This window comes from Sinohyriopsis cumingii, chromosome 9, assembly GCF_028554795.1.
Source record: "Sinohyriopsis cumingii isolate HCF-2022 chromosome 9, ASM2855479v2, whole genome shotgun sequence".
Lineage (NCBI taxonomy): Eukaryota > Metazoa > Mollusca > Bivalvia > Unionida > Unionidae > Sinohyriopsis > Sinohyriopsis cumingii.
The window spans coordinates 44,710,516-44,728,977 of NC_142969.1; the positions used below are offsets into that span (position 1 = coordinate 44,710,516).

The 18,462-nt window shown below is 36.0% G+C and overlaps 8 non-coding genes across 8 annotated transcripts; all 8 read left to right on the forward strand.

The window, feature by feature from the left end:
• The first annotated feature begins 2,493 nt into the window (after positions 1–2,493).
• Positions 2,494–2,565, forward strand: Trnag-ucc (transfer RNA glycine (anticodon UCC)). The gene has a single exon. It is a non-coding gene; the product is annotated as a tRNA-Gly (tRNA).
• Positions 2,566–3,720: 1,155 nt separating this feature from the next.
• Trnag-ucc (transfer RNA glycine (anticodon UCC)) lies at positions 3,721–3,792 on the forward strand. Its single transcript has one exon. It is a non-coding gene; the product is annotated as a tRNA-Gly (tRNA).
• A 3,281-nt stretch (positions 3,793–7,073) lies between these two features.
• Positions 7,074–7,145, forward strand: Trnag-ucc (transfer RNA glycine (anticodon UCC)). The gene has a single exon. It is a non-coding gene; the product is annotated as a tRNA-Gly (tRNA).
• Positions 7,146–8,300: 1,155 nt separating this feature from the next.
• Trnag-ucc (transfer RNA glycine (anticodon UCC)) lies at positions 8,301–8,372 on the forward strand. Its single transcript has one exon. It is a non-coding gene; the product is annotated as a tRNA-Gly (tRNA).
• Positions 8,373–11,653: 3,281 nt separating this feature from the next.
• On the forward strand, positions 11,654–11,725 carry Trnag-ucc (transfer RNA glycine (anticodon UCC)). The gene has a single exon. It is a non-coding gene; the product is annotated as a tRNA-Gly (tRNA).
• A 1,155-nt stretch (positions 11,726–12,880) lies between these two features.
• On the forward strand, positions 12,881–12,952 carry Trnag-ucc (transfer RNA glycine (anticodon UCC)). The gene has a single exon. It is a non-coding gene; the product is annotated as a tRNA-Gly (tRNA).
• Positions 12,953–16,232: 3,280 nt separating this feature from the next.
• Trnag-ucc (transfer RNA glycine (anticodon UCC)) lies at positions 16,233–16,304 on the forward strand. The gene has a single exon. It is a non-coding gene; the product is annotated as a tRNA-Gly (tRNA).
• A 1,142-nt stretch (positions 16,305–17,446) lies between these two features.
• On the forward strand, positions 17,447–17,518 carry Trnag-ucc (transfer RNA glycine (anticodon UCC)). Its single transcript has one exon. It is a non-coding gene; the product is annotated as a tRNA-Gly (tRNA).
• The last annotated feature ends 944 nt before the right edge of the window (positions 17,519–18,462 follow it).

Sequence of the window (18,462 nt, forward strand, 5' to 3'; positions counted from 1 at the left end):
CCAGGGCTTTCCTGGATTCTTCCTCCACCATTTATACTGGCCGCCATGTATAGCCTATCTTGTGCTGAAAATGGCGTCAAAATTTGCAACAACAACGTCAGTAGTGAATACAACGAGACAGTCTATCTAACATGGATGTCTCTTACACATCACAGACAAGCATTATGCATGACATGTCCCCTAAGTGATGGCAATTCCAAGCAGTCGATCCGGGTTCGATTCCTGGCTGAAACATCGCTTTTTGTCACTGCCCTACTTAAAGCGACCATATCTCCTGCTGGAGATTTTTGAGCAACCCTCGGTCACAAGATTCAATACTTTTCTTCGCTGTGCATCATTATTTTTTGCATATGTATGACGTTCATAAATCTTCCGCTAATTGCAAAGATGGCCGCGATGCTTAGTTGGAAGAGCTTCTGATTCGGTATCAAAAAGGGTACCGGGTTGGATGTTTACTCAGGCAAGCTCCGAACGGCGGCCTCTCTGGAAACTAATTACCTCGTGTTATATCCAAACAACTTTCACTTTCTTCGCCATAGTAAAGACAATAATATTTTGAAAATGACATTACAGAAAATATTTCCTAACATAGGTCAATGGGAACAAACCCAAGGAAAAACAAATACATGTGTTTCCGTCCGGCTGACCGTCCATGTTTTTCTTTGCCGATCAATGAACTTTTTCCCCTGGGCAAAATAAGAAAACTAATTTTGGAAACTGATTGACGCATCTATTTCAGCCGGTTTTGCCCAGTCCTTGAAGCGTTTATATACATAAATAGATAGTTCATTATAATATATGTCATGTCAAAAGAAAACAATCTACCGACTCTACTTTTAAAATCAGTTGAATAGGAAATCTATACATTTTTATAGCTATATATTAAAAACTCAAGTTAATAACTAAACAAAATGTTTGCTTATATTTTTATTTGAATGTTGTCTTTGCTCTCATTTTGTATGAGAAACAAAACATTCCAAATCAAAATTATGCTTCGTCAAATTAGTCCAAAAGAAAGAACAATTGCAAACCGGCTAAATCACAATGAATTTCAACTTTTCAGTCTCGCACGTAAATCACACTGTCTAAATCCTGACAGCTCGCCGCAGGACTTACAAAATAACCACATCTCTTCATTGATAGGCATGCCTTTTTGAAAAATTAAAAGCCTAATGCGATACATTGATCAGGAGTCTGCTAATCATAAAGCCATGTAATATCAAATCCAACAAATAATTTTTGCATCAACCAACCTACCCAACTTTAAATTAATTCAGTTAGTCAACTGTCAGTGCCATTTTTTTTAGAGAATCAATCACTTGACTAACCAGAGAACTTTTTTCATAAAGAGTCCACATATTTATTGGAACAAGCAAGAGAATCGATGCCGTTCTGCCACCTGTTGTCCTTTTTCAGCAACCATGTATATGGTTTGTTGATGCTACGTTTGCAGATAGAAAAAAGAAAATAATACCCATGTTCATGTCATTGAAGTATTTTACTCTGAATCCAGTACAGATATTCACAAGACAACTAAAATGTGTTTTACATATCAATAGACCTATAACGATGACTACACGATGTTTTTAAGACTGCTTGTAATGAGATGGAGTTATTTAATACAAATGGAGACGAAAAGAAATGGATGTATCTCATGTCTTCATTTCATTTCTCCGTATTAAAAGAGTCATTAATTTATTACTATGTTTAGACACGCATTATGAGAATAGCGACCATCATTTTAAGAGATATCTTGTTGGTCCAGGTAGATGGGCTACGCAACAAGCATTATCAAATGACACAACAACAACAAAAATTTGTTATCATGCGATGGAGATCAAGTACAATTTTTTGTCATAAGAATGTCAGTGTTAAATGGAATATTGACACAAACACCTACTTAAATATTCTCAGAAGCAGCCATATAATCCCACATGTATTCATCTATTTTCAAATAATTATCAAAAAGAATTATCAAAAGATTATACGAAATTGAAGATTTTGTCTCTTGAGCTGTCGATTTGATAATGAATTCTTGATGAATGGACCATAATCTTTCATTGAATTTACTAAACATTTAATACACACTGCACTGTCCAACTGCCATGAACCAAAAACCGTATAGGATCCTAATTATACATGTTTACGTATCTTGCCTGAGGTCCCTCTGTTAATGGTAATGTCCTCGCTTTTCCATCTCTTTTCAAAGCGATGGTTTGTATCTTTCTTTTTTTCTATTTTTTTTCTGTTTCAGTTCTCCCGATTGGTATTGTATACAATTTCTTCTAGCAAAACAAACAACACTATGAATAAAGGAATAAAATAATCCAGATGTGTCACACACTGAAGACATTCTAACATCTATAAATTCAAACTGAAACAAATAACACCAGATAATTTGCGAATATTGTTACTTCACTGATCTCTCACACAGGAATGATTAACGTTATGCATGACCTATTACCTAAGTGACGAGAATAGAGTATCATCAGCGCGTCGGTGGTGTAAAGGTTAGCATGGTTGCCTTCCAAGCAGCCGATCCGGGTTCGATTCCCGGCTGACGCATGTCATTTTGTCAATACCGAGTTTAAAAGCGAACATATCAGCGTCTTTGTTTTTCTTCTCTTTCGGATATTTAGCAACCCTCAGTCACAAGTTTCAATACTTCTCTTCACTGTGCATGATTTTGTTTTCATATGTAGGACGTTCATAAACCTTCCACTAATTCCGAAGACAGCCTCGATAACTTAGTTGATAGAGTTTCTGATTCGGTATCAAAGCGTGTTATTTAATACAAATGGAGATAAAAAGAAATGGATGTATCTCATGTCTTCATTTCCTTTCTCCGTATTAAAAGAATTATTATTTCAGTACTGTTAGACACGCATTACGAAAATAGCGAGCATCATTTTAAGACATTTCGTGTTGATCCAGGTAGATGGGCTACGCAAAAAGCATCATATCACACACAAAACCAAAATTTTGTTATAATGTTATGGAGTCTAGTATAATCTTTTTGGGCATTAGAATGTCAATGTTAAATGAAATATTGACGCAAATATCTACTTAAATATTATCAGAAGCAGCCATATAATCCCACATGTTTTCATCTACTTTCAAATAATTATCAAAAATAATTATCAAAAGATTTTACAAAATTTAAGATTTTGTCTCTTGAGCTGTCAAATTTTATAATGAATTATGGATGCCTGGACCATAACCTTTCAATGAATTTATTAAACATTTAATACAAAATGCACTGTCAACCTGCCATTAACCATTAACCTTATAGGATCCAAACGATACATGTTTATATTTCTTGCTTGAGGTTCTCCTGTTGCTAGTAATGTCCTCACTTTTCCATCTCTTTTCAAAGCGATTGTTTGTATCTTTCTTTTTCTCTATGTCTTCCTAGTTCAGATCTCCCGATTGGTATGGTATACAATTTCTTCTAGCAAACAAAACAGCACTATGAATAAAGAAATAAAATAATCCAGACGGATCACACAATGAAGACACTCTAACATCTATATATTAAAACTGACACAAATAACATCAAATATTTTTGCGAATATTTTTATTTGACTGTTCTCTTTGAGAATATTTGCAAGGGAAAGATAAATGGATCAATCCAAACTATGCCACGTTGAATTAGTCACGGTAATGACAAACATTATACATGACCTGTCACCTAAGTGACGAGAATAGAGTATAACCAGCGCGTCGGTGGTGTAAAGGTTAGCATGGTTGCCTTCCAAGCAGCCGATCCGGGTTCGATTCCCGGCTGACGCATGTCATTTTGTTAATAACGAGCATAAAAGAGAACATATCAGCTTCTTTGTTTTATTTCTCTTTTGGATATCTAGCAACCCTCAATCACAAGTTTCAATACTTCTCTTCACTGTGCATGATTTTGATTTAATATGTAGGACGGCCATAAGCATTGCACTAATTCCGAAGACAGGCACGATAGCTTAGTTGGTAGAGTATCCGATTCGTTATCCAAGGGTGACCGGTTCGATATTCACTCAGGCCACCTTCGGGACGGCGGTCATGTAACCAACAACTGTCAGATGATGATCATATATTTTAACACTTGTTGCTTTATCTGCCTCAATTGCTTTCACTTTTACATCTCTTTTCGAAACACGTCTTTATATATTCTTTCTTTCTTCTGATTTCTATGTTCCTTCTTCATAATGTGTCTTAGTCCTTTACAGTAATTACCATATATTCGAGAATAATTTTCACATATTTTGACACATATGTGAAAAGCTTTCCTCATATTTCATGCACATACGCTTTGGTTTACTTTCTTTTCCTAAAGTAAATGCATCGATTCGTTCTCCTATTAATTAATGTTGTATTTTTTGTATTTCGTCTTTACATAACATTCACGAAACTGTCCGTAGTGAAGGGCCAAACACCACACCCTCCGAACTTCCCAGTGGTCTAAAGCGCTCACCGTTACGGATCACTGCCATCTCACCTCTGTCGGCATGCTTTCGAGTCTCGGGTTCGGCCAATGTTGGGATGAGAGGAAGCTTGCCGGTAGGTTCTCGTGGGTCGGTGGTTCTTTCCAGGGCTTTCCTGGATTCTTCCTCCACCATTTATACTGGCCGCCATGTATAGCCTATCTTGTGCTGAAAATGGCGTCAAAATTTGCAACAACAACGTCAGTAGTGAATACAACGAGACAGTCTATCTAACATGGATGTCTCTTACACATCACAGACAAGCATTATGCATGACATGTCCCCTAAGTGATGGCAATTCCAAGCAGTCGATCCGGGTTCGATTCCTGGCTGAAACATCGCTTTTTGTCACTGCCCTACTTAAAGCGACCATATCTCCTGCTGGAGATTTTTGAGCAACCCTCGGTCACAAGATTCAATACTTTTCTTCGCTGTGCATCATTATTTTTTGCATATGTATGACGTTCATAAATCTTCCGCTAATTCCAAAGATGGCCGCGATGCTTAGTTGGAAGAGCTTCTGATTCGGTATCAAAAAGGGTACCGGGTTGGATGTTTACTCAGGCAAGCTCCGAACGGCGGCCTCTCTGGAAACTAATTACCTCGTGTTATATCCAAACAACTTTCACTTTCTTCGCCATAGTAAAGACAATAATATTTTGAAAATGACATTACAGAAAATATTTCCTAACATAGGTCAATGGGAACAAACCCAAGGAAAAACAAATACATGTGTTTCCGTCCGGCTGACCGTCCATGTTTTTCTTTGCCGATCAATGAACTTTTTCCCCTGGGCAAAATAAGAAAACTAATTTTGGAAACTGATTGACGCATCTATTTCAGCCGGTTTTGCCCAGTCCTTGAAGCGTTTATATACATAAATAGATAGTTCATTATAATATATGTCATGTCAAAAGAAAACAATCTACCGACTCTACTTTTAAAATCAGTTGAATAGGAAATCTATACATTTTTATAGCTATATATTAAAAACTCAAGTTAATAACTAAACAAAATGTTTGCTTATATTTTTATTTGAATGTTGTCTTTGCTCTCATTTTGTATGAGAAACAAAACATTCCAAATCAAAATTATGCTTCGTCAAATTAGTCCAAAAGAAAGAACAATTGCAAACCGGCTAAATCACAATGAATTTCAACTTTTCAGTCTCGCACGTAAATCACACTGTCTAAATCCTGACAGCTCGCCGCAGGACTTACAAAATAACCACATCTCTTCATTGATAGGCATGCCTTTTTGAAAAATTAAAAGCCTAATGCGATACATTGATCAGGAGTCTGCTAATCATAAAGCCATGTAATATCAAATCCAACAAATAATTTTTGCATCAACCAACCTATCCAACTTTAAATTAATTCAGTTAGTCAACTGTCAGTGCCATTTTTTTTAGAGAATCAATCACTTGACTAACCAGAGAACTTTTTTCATAAAGAGTCCACATATTTATTGGAACAAGCAAGAGAATCGATGCCGTTCTGCCACCTGTTGTCCTTTTTCAGCAACCATGTATATGGTTTGTTGATGCTACGTTTGCAGATAGAAAAAAGAAAATAATACCCATGTTCATGTCATTGAAGTATTTTACTCTGAATCCAGTACAGATATTCACAAGACAACTAAAATGTGTTTTACATATCAATAGACCTATAACGATGACTACACGATGTTTTTAAGACTGCTTGTAATGAGATGGAGTTATTTAATACAAATGGAGACGAAAAGAAATGGATGTATCTCATGTCTTCATTTCATTTCTCCGTATTAAAAGAGTCATTAATTTATTACTATGTTTAGACACGCATTATGAGAATAGCGACAATCATTTTAAGAGATATCTTGTTGGTCCAGGTAGATGGGCTACGCAACAAGCATTATCAAATGACACAACAACAACAAAAAATTTGTTATCATGCGATGGAGATCAAGTACAATTTTTTGTCATAAGAATGTCAGTGTTAAATGGAATATTGACACAAACACCTACTTAAATATTCTCAGAAGCAGCCATATAATCCCACATGTATTCATCTATTTTCAAATAATTATCAAAAAGAATTATCAAAAGATTATACGAAATTGAAGATTTTGTCTCTTGAGCTGTCGATTTGATAATGAATTCTTGATGAATGGACCATAATCTTTCATTGAATTTACTAAACATTTAATACACACTGCACTGTCCAACTGCCATGAACCAAAAACCGTATAGGATCCTAATTATACATGTTTACGTATCTTGCCTGAGGTCCCTCTGTTAATGGTAATGTCCTCGCTTTTCCATCTCTTTTCAAAGCGATGGTTTGTATCTTTCTTTTTTTCTATTTTTTTTCTGTTTCAGTTCTCCCGATTGGTATTGTATACAATTTCTTCTAGCAAAACAAACAACACTATGAATAAAGGAATAAAATAATCCAGATGTGTCACACACTGAAGACATTCTAACATCTATAAATTCAAACTGAAACAAATAACACCAGATAATTTGCGAATATTGTTACTTCACTGATCTCTCACACAGGAATGATTAACGTTATGCATGACCTATTACCTAAGTGACGAGAATAGAGTATCATCAGCGCGTCGGTGGTGTAAAGGTTAGCATGGTTGCCTTCCAAGCAGCCGATCCGGGTTCGATTCCCGGCTGACGCATGTCATTTTGTCAATACCGAGTTTAAAAGCGAACATATCAGCGTCTTTGTTTTTCTTCTCTTTCGGATATTTAGCAACCCTCAGTCACAAGTTTCAATACTTCTCTTCACTGTGCATGATTTTGTTTTCATATGTAGGACGTTCATAAACCTTCCACTAATTCCGAAGACAGCCTCGATAACTTAGTTGATAGAGTTTCTGATTCGGTATCAAAGCGTGTTATTTAATACAAATGGAGATAAAAAGAAATGGATGTATCTCATGTCTTCATTTCCTTTCTCCGTATTAAAAGAATTATTATTTCAGTACTGTTAGACACGCATTACGAAAATAGCGAGCATCATTTTAAGACATTTCGTGTTGATCCAGGTAGATGGGCTACGCAAAAAGCATCATATCACACACAAAACCAAAATTTTGTTATAATGTTATGGAGTCTAGTATAATCTTTTTGGGCATTAGAATGTCAATGTTAAATGAAATATTGACGCAAATATCTACTTAAATATTATCAGAAGCAGCCATATAATCCCACATGTTTTCATCTACTTTCAAATAATTATCAAAAATAATTATCAAAAGATTTTACAAAATTTAAGATTTTGTCTCTTGAGCTGTCAAATTTTATAATGAATTATGGATGCCTGGACCATAACCTTTCAATGAATTTATTAAACATTTAATACAAAATGCACTGTCAACCTGCCATTAACCATTAACCTTATAGGATCCAAACGATACATGTTTATATTTCTTGCTTGAGGTTCTCCTGTTGCTAGTAATGTCCTCACTTTTCCATCTCTTTTCAAAGCGATTGTTTGTATCTTTCTTTTTCTCTATGTCTTCCTAGTTCAGATCTCCCGATTGGTATGGTATACAATTTCTTCTAGCAAACAAAACAGCACTATGAATAAAGAAATAAAATAATCCAGACGGATCACACAATGAAGACACTCTAACATCTATATATTAAAACTGACACAAATAACATCAAATATTTTTGCGAATATTTTTATTTGACTGTTCTCTTTGAGAATATTTGCAAGGGAAAGATAAATGGATCAATCCAAACTATGCCACGTTGAATTAGTCACGGTAATGACAAACATTATACATGACCTGTCACCTAAGTGACGAGAATAGAGTATAACCAGCGCGTCGGTGGTGTAAAGGTTAGCATGGTTGCCTTCCAAGCAGCCGATCCGGGTTCGATTCCCGGCTGACGCATGTCATTTTGTTAATAACGAGCATAAAAGAGAACATATCAGCTTCTTTGTTTTATTTCTCTTTTGGATATCTAGCAACCCTCAATCACAAGTTTCAATACTTCTCTTCACTGTGCATGATTTTGATTTAATATGTAGGACGGCCATAAGCATTGCACTAATTCCGAAGACAGGCACGATAGCTTAGTTGGTAGAGTATCCGATTCGTTATCCAAGGGTGACCGGTTCGATATTCACTCAGGCCACCTTCGGGACGGCGGTCATGTAACCAACAACTGTCAGATGATGATCATATATTTTAACACTTGTTGCTTTATCTGCCTCAATTGCTTTCACTTTTACATCTCTTTTCGAAACACGTCTTTATATATTCTTTCTTTCTTCTGATTTCTATGTTCCTTCTTCATAATGTGTCTTAGTCCTTTACAGTAATTACCATATATTCGAGAATAATTTTCACATATTTTGACACATATGTGAAAAGCTTTCCTCATATTTCATGCACATACGCTTTGGTTTACTTTCTTTTCCTAAAGTAAATGCATCGATTCGTTCTCCTATTAATTAATGTTGTATTTTTTGTATTTCGTCTTTACATAACATTCACGAAACTGTCCGTAGTGAAGGGCCAAACACCACACCCTCCGAACTTCCCAGTGGTCTAAAGCGCTCACCGTTACGGATCACTGCCATCTCACCTCTGTCGGCATGCTTTCGAGTCTCGGGTTCGGCCAATGTTGGGATGAGAGGAAGCTTGCCGGTAGGTTCTCGTGGGTCGGTGGTTCTTTCCAGGGCTTTCCTGGATTCTTCCTCCACCATTTATACTGGCCGCCATGTATAGCCTATCTTGTGCTGAAAATGGCGTCAAAATTTGCAACAACAACGTCAGTAGTGAATACAACGAGACAGTCTATCTAACATGGATGTCTCTTACACATCACAGACAAGCATTATGCATGACATGTCCCCTAAGTGATGGCAATTCCAAGCAGTCGATCCGGGTTCGATTCCTGGCTGAAACATCGCTTTTTGTCACTGCCCTACTTAAAGCGACCATATCTCCTGCTGGAGATTTTTGAGCAACCCTCGGTCACAAGATTCAATACTTTTCTTCGCTGTGCATCATTATTTTTTGCATATGTATGACGTTCATAAATCTTCCGCTAATTCCAAAGATGGCCGCGATGCTTAGTTGGAAGAGCTTCTGATTCGGTATCAAAAAGGGTACCGGGTTGGATGTTTACTCAGGCAAGCTCCGAACGGCGGCCTCTCTGGAAACTAATTACCTCGTGTTATATCCAAACAACTTTCACTTTCTTCGCCATAGTAAAGACAATAATATTTTGAAAATGACATTACAGAAAATATTTCCTAACATAGGTCAATGGGAACAAACCCAAGGAAAAACAAATACATGTGTTTCCGTCCGGCTGACCGTCCATGTTTTTCTTTGCCGATCAATGAACTTTTTCCCCTGGGCAAAATAAGAAAACTAATTTTGGAAACTGATTGACGCATCTATTTCAGCCGGTTTTGCCCAGTCCTTGAAGCGTTTATATACATAAATAGATAGTTCATTATAATATATGTCATGTCAAAAGAAAACAATCTACCGACTCTACTTTTAAAATCAGTTGAATAGGAAATCTATACATTTTTATAGCTATATATTAAAAACTCAAGTTAATAACTAAACAAAATGTTTGCTTATATTTTTATTTGAATGTTGTCTTTGCTCTCATTTTGTATGAGAAACAAAACATTCCAAATCAAAATTATGCTTCGTCAAATTAGTCCAAAAGAAAGAACAATTGCAAACCGGCTAAATCACAATGAATTTCAACTTTTCAGTCTCGCACGTAAATCACACTGTCTAAATCCTGACAGCTCGCCGCAGGACTTACAAAATAACCACATCTCTTCATTGATAGGCATGCCTTTTTGAAAAATTAAAAGCCTAATGCGATACATTGATCAGGAGTCTGCTAATCATAAAGCCATGTAATATCAAATCCAACAAATAATTTTTGCATCAACCAACCTATCCAACTTTAAATTAATTCAGTTAGTCAACTGTCAGTGCCATTTTTTTTAGAGAATCAATCACTTGACTAACCAGAGAACTTTTTTCATAAAGAGTCCACATATTTATTGGAACAAGCAAGAGAATCGATGCCGTTCTGCCACCTGTTGTCCTTTTTCAGCAACCATGTATATGGTTTGTTGATGCTACGTTTGCAGATAGAAAAAAGAAAATAATACCCATGTTCATGTCATTGAAGTATTTTACTCTGAATCCAGTACAGATATTCACAAGACAACTAAAATGTGTTTTACATATCAATAGACCTATAACGATGACTACACGATGTTTTTAAGACTGCTTGTAATGAGATGGAGTTATTTAATACAAATGGAGACGAAAAGAAATGGATGTATCTCATGTCTTCATTTCATTTCTCCGTATTAAAAGAGTCATTAATTTATTACTATGTTTAGACACGCATTATGAGAATAGCGACAATCATTTTAAGAGATATCTTGTTGGTCCAGGTAGATGGGCTACGCAACAAGCATTATCAAATGACACAACAACAACAAAAAATTTGTTATCATGCGATGGAGATCAAGTACAATTTTTTGTCATAAGAATGTCAGTGTTAAATGGAATATTGACACAAACACCTACTTAAATATTCTCAGAAGCAGCCATATAATCCCACATGTATTCATCTATTTTCAAATAATTATCAAAAAGAATTATCAAAAGATTATACGAAATTGAAGATTTTGTCTCTTGAGCTGTCGATTTGATAATGAATTCTTGATGAATGGACCATAATCTTTCATTGAATTTACTAAACATTTAATACACACTGCACTGTCCAACTGCCATGAACCAAAAACCGTATAGGATCCTAATTATACATGTTTACGTATCTTGCCTGAGGTCCCTCTGTTAATGGTAATGTCCTCGCTTTTCCATCTCTTTTCAAAGCGATGGTTTGTATCTTTCTTTTTTTCTATTTTTTTTCTGTTTCAGTTCTCCCGATTGGTATTGTATACAATTTCTTCTAGCAAAACAAACAACACTATGAATAAAGGAATAAAATAATCCAGATGTGTCACACACTGAAGACATTCTAACATCTATAAATTCAAACTGAAACAAATAACACCAGATAATTTGCGAATATTGTTACTTCACTGATCTCTCACACAGGAATGATTAACGTTATGCATGACCTATTACCTAAGTGACGAGAATAGAGTATCATCAGCGCGTCGGTGGTGTAAAGGTTAGCATGGTTGCCTTCCAAGCAGCCGATCCGGGTTCGATTCCCGGCTGACGCATGTCATTTTGTCAATACCGAGTTTAAAAGCGAACATATCAGCGTCTTTGTTTTTCTTCTCTTTCGGATATTTAGCAACCCTCAGTCACAAGTTTCAATACTTCTCTTCACTGTGCATGATTTTGTTTTCATATGTAGGACGTTCATAAACCTTCCACTAATTCCGAAGACAGCCTCGATAACTTAGTTGATAGAGTTTCTGATTCGGTATCAAAGCGTGTTATTTAATACAAATGGAGATAAAAAGAAATGGATGTATCTCATGTCTTCATTTCCTTTCTCCGTATTAAAAGAATTATTATTTCAGTACTGTTAGACACGCATTACGAAAATAGCGAGCATCATTTTAAGACATTTCGTGTTGATCCAGGTAGATGGGCTACGCAAAAAGCATCATATCACACACAAAACCAAAATTTTGTTATAATGTTATGGAGTCTAGTATAATCTTTTTGGGCATTAGAATGTCAATGTTAAATGAAATATTGACGCAAATATCTACTTAAATATTATCAGAAGCAGCCATATAATCCCACATGTTTTCATCTACTTTCAAATAATTATCAAAAATAATTATCAAAAGATTTTACAAAATTTAAGATTTTGTCTCTTGAGCTGTCAAATTTTATAATGAATTATGGATGCCTGGACCATAACCTTTCAATGAATTTATTAAACATTTAATACAAAATGCACTGTCAACCTGCCATTAACCATTAACCTTATAGGATCCAAACGATACATGTTTATATTTCTTGCTTGAGGTTCTCCTGTTGCTAGTAATGTCCTCACTTTTCCATCTCTTTTCAAAGCGATTGTTTGTATCTTTCTTTTTCTCTATGTCTTCCTAGTTCAGATCTCCCGATTGGTATGGTATACAATTTCTTCTAGCAAACAAAACAGCACTATGAATAAAGAAATAAAATAATCCAGACGGATCACACAATGAAGACACTCTAACATCTATATATTAAAACTGACACAAATAACATCAAATATTTTTGCGAATATTTTTATTTGACTGTTCTCTTTGAGAATATTTGCAAGGGAAAGATAAATGGATCAATCCAAACTATGCCACGTTGAATTAGTCACGGTAATGACAAACATTATACATGACCTGTCACCTAAGTGACGAGAATAGAGTATAACCAGCGCGTCGGTGGTGTAAAGGTTAGCATGGTTGCCTTCCAAGCAGCCGATCCGGGTTCGATTCCCGGCTGACGCATGTCATTTTGTTAATAACGAGCATAAAAGAGAACATATCAGCTTCTTTGTTTTATTTCTCTTTTGGATATCTAGCAACCCTCAATCACAAGTTTCAATACTTCTCTTCACTGTGCATGATTTTGATTTAATATGTAGGACGGCCATAAGCATTGCACTAATTCCGAAGACAGGCACGATAGCTTAGTTGGTAGAGTATCCGATTCGTTATCCAAGGGTGACCGGTTCGATATTCACTCAGGCCACCTTCGGGACGGCGGTCATGTAACCAACAACTGTCAGATGATGATCATATATTTTAACACTTGTTGCTTTATCTGCCTCAATTGCTTTCACTTTTACATCTCTTTTCGAAACACGTCTTTATATATTCTTTCTTTCTTCTGATTTCTATGTTCCTTCTTCATAATGTGTCTTAGTCCTTTACAGTAATTACCATATATTCGAGAATAATTTTCACATATTTTGACACATATGTGAAAAGCTTTCCTCATATTTCATGCACATACGCTTTGGTTTACTTTCTTTTCCTAAAGTAAATGCATCGATTCGTTCTCCTATTAATTAATGTTGTATTTTTTGTATTTCGTCTTTACATAACATTCACGAAACTGTCCGTAGTGAAGGGCCAAACACCACACCCTCCGAACTTCCCAGTGGTCTAAAGCGCTCACCGTTACGGATCACTGCCATCTCACCTCTGTCGGCATGCTTTCGAGTCTCGGGTTCGGCCAATGTTGGGATGAGAGGAAGCTTGCCGGTAGGTTCTCGTGGGTCGGTGGTTCTTTCCAGGGCTTTCCTGGATTCTTCCTCCACCATTTATACTGGCCGCCATGTATAGCCTATCTTGTGCTGAAAATGGCGTCAAAATTTGCAACAACAACGTCAGTAGTGAATACAACGAGACAGTCTATCTAACATGGATGTCTCTTACACATCACAGACAAGCATTATGCATGACATGTCCCCTAAGTGATGGCAATTCCAAGCAGTCGATCCGGGTTCGATTCCTGGCTGAAACATCGCTTTTTGTCACTGCCCTACTTAAAGCGACCATATCTCCTGCTGGAGATTTTTGAGCAACCCTCGGTCACAAGATTCAATACTTTTCTTCGCTGTGCATCATTATTTTTTGCATATGTATGACGTTCATAAATCTTCCGCTAATTCCAAAGATGGCCGCGATGCTTAGTTGGAAGAGCTTCTGATTCGGTATCAAAAAGGGTACCGGGTTGGATGTTTACTCAGGCAAGCTCCGAACGGCGGCCTCTCTGGAAACTAATTACCTCGTGTTATATCCAAACAACTTTCACTTTCTTCGCCATAGTAAAGACAATAATATTTTGAAAATGACATTACAGAAAATATTTCCTAACATAGGTCAATGGGAACAAACCCAAGGAAAAACAAATACATGTGTTTCCGTCCGGCTGACCGTCCATGTTTTTCTTTGCCGATCAATGAACTTTTTCCCCTGGGCAAAATAAGAAAACTAATTTTGGAAACTGATTGACGCATCTATTTCAGCCGGTTTTGCCCAGTCCTTGAAGCGTTTATATACATAAATAGATAGTTCATTATAATATATGTCATGTCAAAAGAAAACAATCTACCGACTCTACTTTTAAAATCAGTTGAATAGGAAATCTATACATTTTTATAGCTATATATTAAAAACTCAAGTTAATAACTAAACAAAATGTTTGCTTATATTTTTATTTGAATGTTGTCTTTGCTCTCATTTTGTATGAGAAACAAAACATTCCAAATCAAAATTATGCTTCGTCAAATTAGTCCAAAAGAAAGAACAATTGCAAACCGGCTAAATCACAATGAATTTCAACTTTTCAGTCTCGCACGTAAATCACACTGTCTAAATCCTGACAGCTCGCCGCAGGACTTACAAAATAACCACATCTCTTCATTGATAGGCATGCCTTTTTGAAAAATTAAAAGCCTAATGCGATACATTGATCAGGAGTCTGCTAATCATAAAGCCATGTAATATCAAATCCAACAAATAATTTTTGCATCAACCAACCTATCCAACTTTAAATTAATTCAGTTAGTCAACTGTCAGTGCCATTTTTTTAGAGAATCAATCACTTGACTAACCAGAGAACTTTTTTCATAAAGAGTCCACATATTTATTGGAACAAGCAAGAGAATCGATGCCGTTCTGCCACCTGTTGTCCTTTTTCAGCAACCATGTATATGGTTTGTTGATGCTACGTTTGCAGATAGAAAAAAGAAAATAATACCCATGTTCATGTCATTGAAGTATTTTACTCTGAATCCAGTACAGATATTCACAAGACAACTAAAATGTGTTTTACATATCAATAGACCTATAACGATGACTACACGATGTTTTTAAGACTGCTTGTAATGAGATGGAGTTATTTAATACAAATGGAGACGAAAAGAAATGGATGTATCTCATGTCTTCATTTCATTTCTCCGTATTAAAAGAGTCATTAATTTATTACTATGTTTAGACACGCATTATGAGAATAGCGACAATCATTTTAAGAGATATCTTGTTGGTCCAGGTAGATGGGCTACGCAACAAGCATTATCAAATGACACAACAACAACAAAAAATTTGTTATCATGCGATGGAGATCAAGTACAATTTTTTGTCATAAGAATGTCAGTGTTAAATGGAATATTGACACAAACACCTACTTAAATATTCTCAGAAGCAGCCATATAATCCCACATGTATTCATCTATTTTCAAATAATTATCAAAAAGAATTATCAAAAGATTATACGAAATTGAAGATTTTGTCTCTTGAGCTGTCGATTTGATAATGAATTCTTGATGAATGGACCATAATCTTTCATTGAATTTACTAAACATTTAATACACACTGCACTGTCCAACTGCCATGAACCAAAAACCGTATAGGATCCTAATTATACATGTTTACGTATCTTGCCTGAGGTCCCTCTGTTAATGGTAATGTCCTCGCTTTTCCATCTCTTTTCAAAGCGATGGTTTGTATCTTTCTTTTTTTCTATTTTTTTTCTGTTTCAGTTCTCCCGATTGGTATTGTATACAATTTCTTCTAGCAAAACAAACAACACTATGAATAAAGGAATAAAATAATCCAGATGTGTCACACACTGAAGACATTCTAACATCTATAAATTCAAACTGAAACAAATAACACCAGATAATTTGCGAATATTGTTACTTCACTGATCTCTCACACAGGAATGATTAACGTTATGCATGACCTATTACCTAAGTGACGAGAATAGAGTATCATCAGCGCGTCGGTGGTGTAAAGGTTAGCATGGTTGCCTTCCAAGCAGCCGATCCGGGTTCGATTCCCGGCTGACGCATGTCATTTTGTCAATACCGAGTTTAAAAGCGAACATATCAGCGTCTTTGTTTTTCTTCTCTTTCGGATATTTAGCAACCCTCAGTCACAAGTTTCAATACTTCTCTTCACTGTGCATGATTTTGTTTTCATATGTAGGACGTTCATAAACCTTCCACTAATTCCGAAGACAGCCTCGATAACTTAGTTGATAGAGTTTCTGATTCGGTATCAAAGCGTGTTATTTAATACAAATGGAGATAAAAAGAAATGGATGTATCTCATGTCTTCATTTCCTTTCTCCGTATTAAAAGAATTATTATTTCAGTACTGTTAGACACGCATTACGAAAATAGCGAGCATCATTTTAAGACATTTCGTGTTGATCCAGGTAGATGGGCTACGCAAAAAGCATCATATCACACACAAAACCAAAATTTTGTTATAATGTTATGGAGTCTAGTATAATCTTTTTGGGCATTAGAATGTCAATGTTAAATGAAATATTGACGCAAATATCTACTTAAATATTATCAGAAGCAGCCATATAATCCCACATGTTTTCATCTACTTTCAAATAATTATCAAAAATAATTGTCAAAAGATTTTACAAAATTTAAGATTTTGTCTCTTGAGCTGTCAAATTTTATAATGAATTATGGATGCCTGGACCATAACCTTTCAATGAATTTATTAAACATTTAATACAAAATGCACTGTCAACCTGCCATTAACCATTAACCTTATAGGATCCAAACGATACATGTTTATATTTCTTGCTTGAGGTTCTCCTGTTGCTAGTAATGTCCTCACTTTTCCATCTCTTTTCAAAGCGATTGTTTGTATCTTTCTTTTTCTCTATGTCTTCCTAGTTCAGATCTCCCGATTGGTATGGTATACAATTTCTTCTAGCAAACAAAACAGCACTATGAATAAAGAAATAAAATAATCCAGACGGATCACACAATGAAGACACTCTAAAAACTGACACAAATAACATCAAATATTTTTGCGAATATTTTTATTTGACTGTTCTCTTTGAGAATATTTGCAAGGGAAAGATAAATGGATCAATCCAAACTATGCCACGTTGAATTAGTCACGGTAATGACAAACATTATACATGACCTGTCACCTAAGTGACGAGAATAGAGTATAACCAGCGCGTCGGTGGTGTAAAGGTTAGCATGGTTGCCTTCCAAGCAGCCGATCCGGGTTCGATTCCCGGCTGACGCATGTCATTTTGTTAATAACGAGCATAAAAGAGAACATATCAGCGTCTTTGTTTTATTTCTCTTTTGGATATCTAGCAACCCTCAATCACAAGTTTCAATACTTCTCTTCACTGTGCATGATTTTGATTTAATATGTAGGACGGCCATAAGCATTGCACTAATTCCGAAGACAGGCACGATAGCTTAGTTGGTAGAGTATCCGATTCGTTATCCAAGGGTGACCGGTTCGATATTCACTCAGGCCACCTTCGGGACGGCGGTCATGTAACCAACAACTGTCAGATGATGATCATATATTTTAACACTTGTTGCTTTATCTGCCTCAATTGCTTTCACTTTTACATCTCTTTTCGAAACACGTCTTTATATATTCTTTCTTTCTTCTGATTTCTATGTTCCTTCTTCATAATGTGTCTTAGTCCTTTACAGTAATTACCATATATTCGAGAATAATTTTCACATATTTTGACACATATGTGAAAAGCTTTCCTCATATTTCATGCACATACGCTTTGGTTTACTTTCTTTTCCTAAAGTAAATGCATCGATTCGTTCTCCTATTAATTAATGTTGTATTTTTTGTATTTCGTCTTTACATAACATTCACGAAACTGTCCGTAGTGAAGGGCCAAACACCACACCCTCCGAACTTCCCAGTGGTCTAAAGCGCTCACCGTTACGGATCACTGCCATCTCACCTCTGTCGGCATGCTTTCGAGTCTCGGGTTCGGCCAATGTTGGGATGAGAGGAAGCTTGCCGGTAGGTTCTCGTGGGTCGGTGGTTCTTTCCAGGGCTTTCCTGGATTCTTCCTCCACCATTTATACTGGCCGCCATGTATAGCCTATCTTGTGCTGAAAATGGCGTCAAAATTTGCAACAACAACGTCAGTAGTGAATACAACGAGACAGTCTATCTAACATGGATGTCTCTTACACATCACAGAC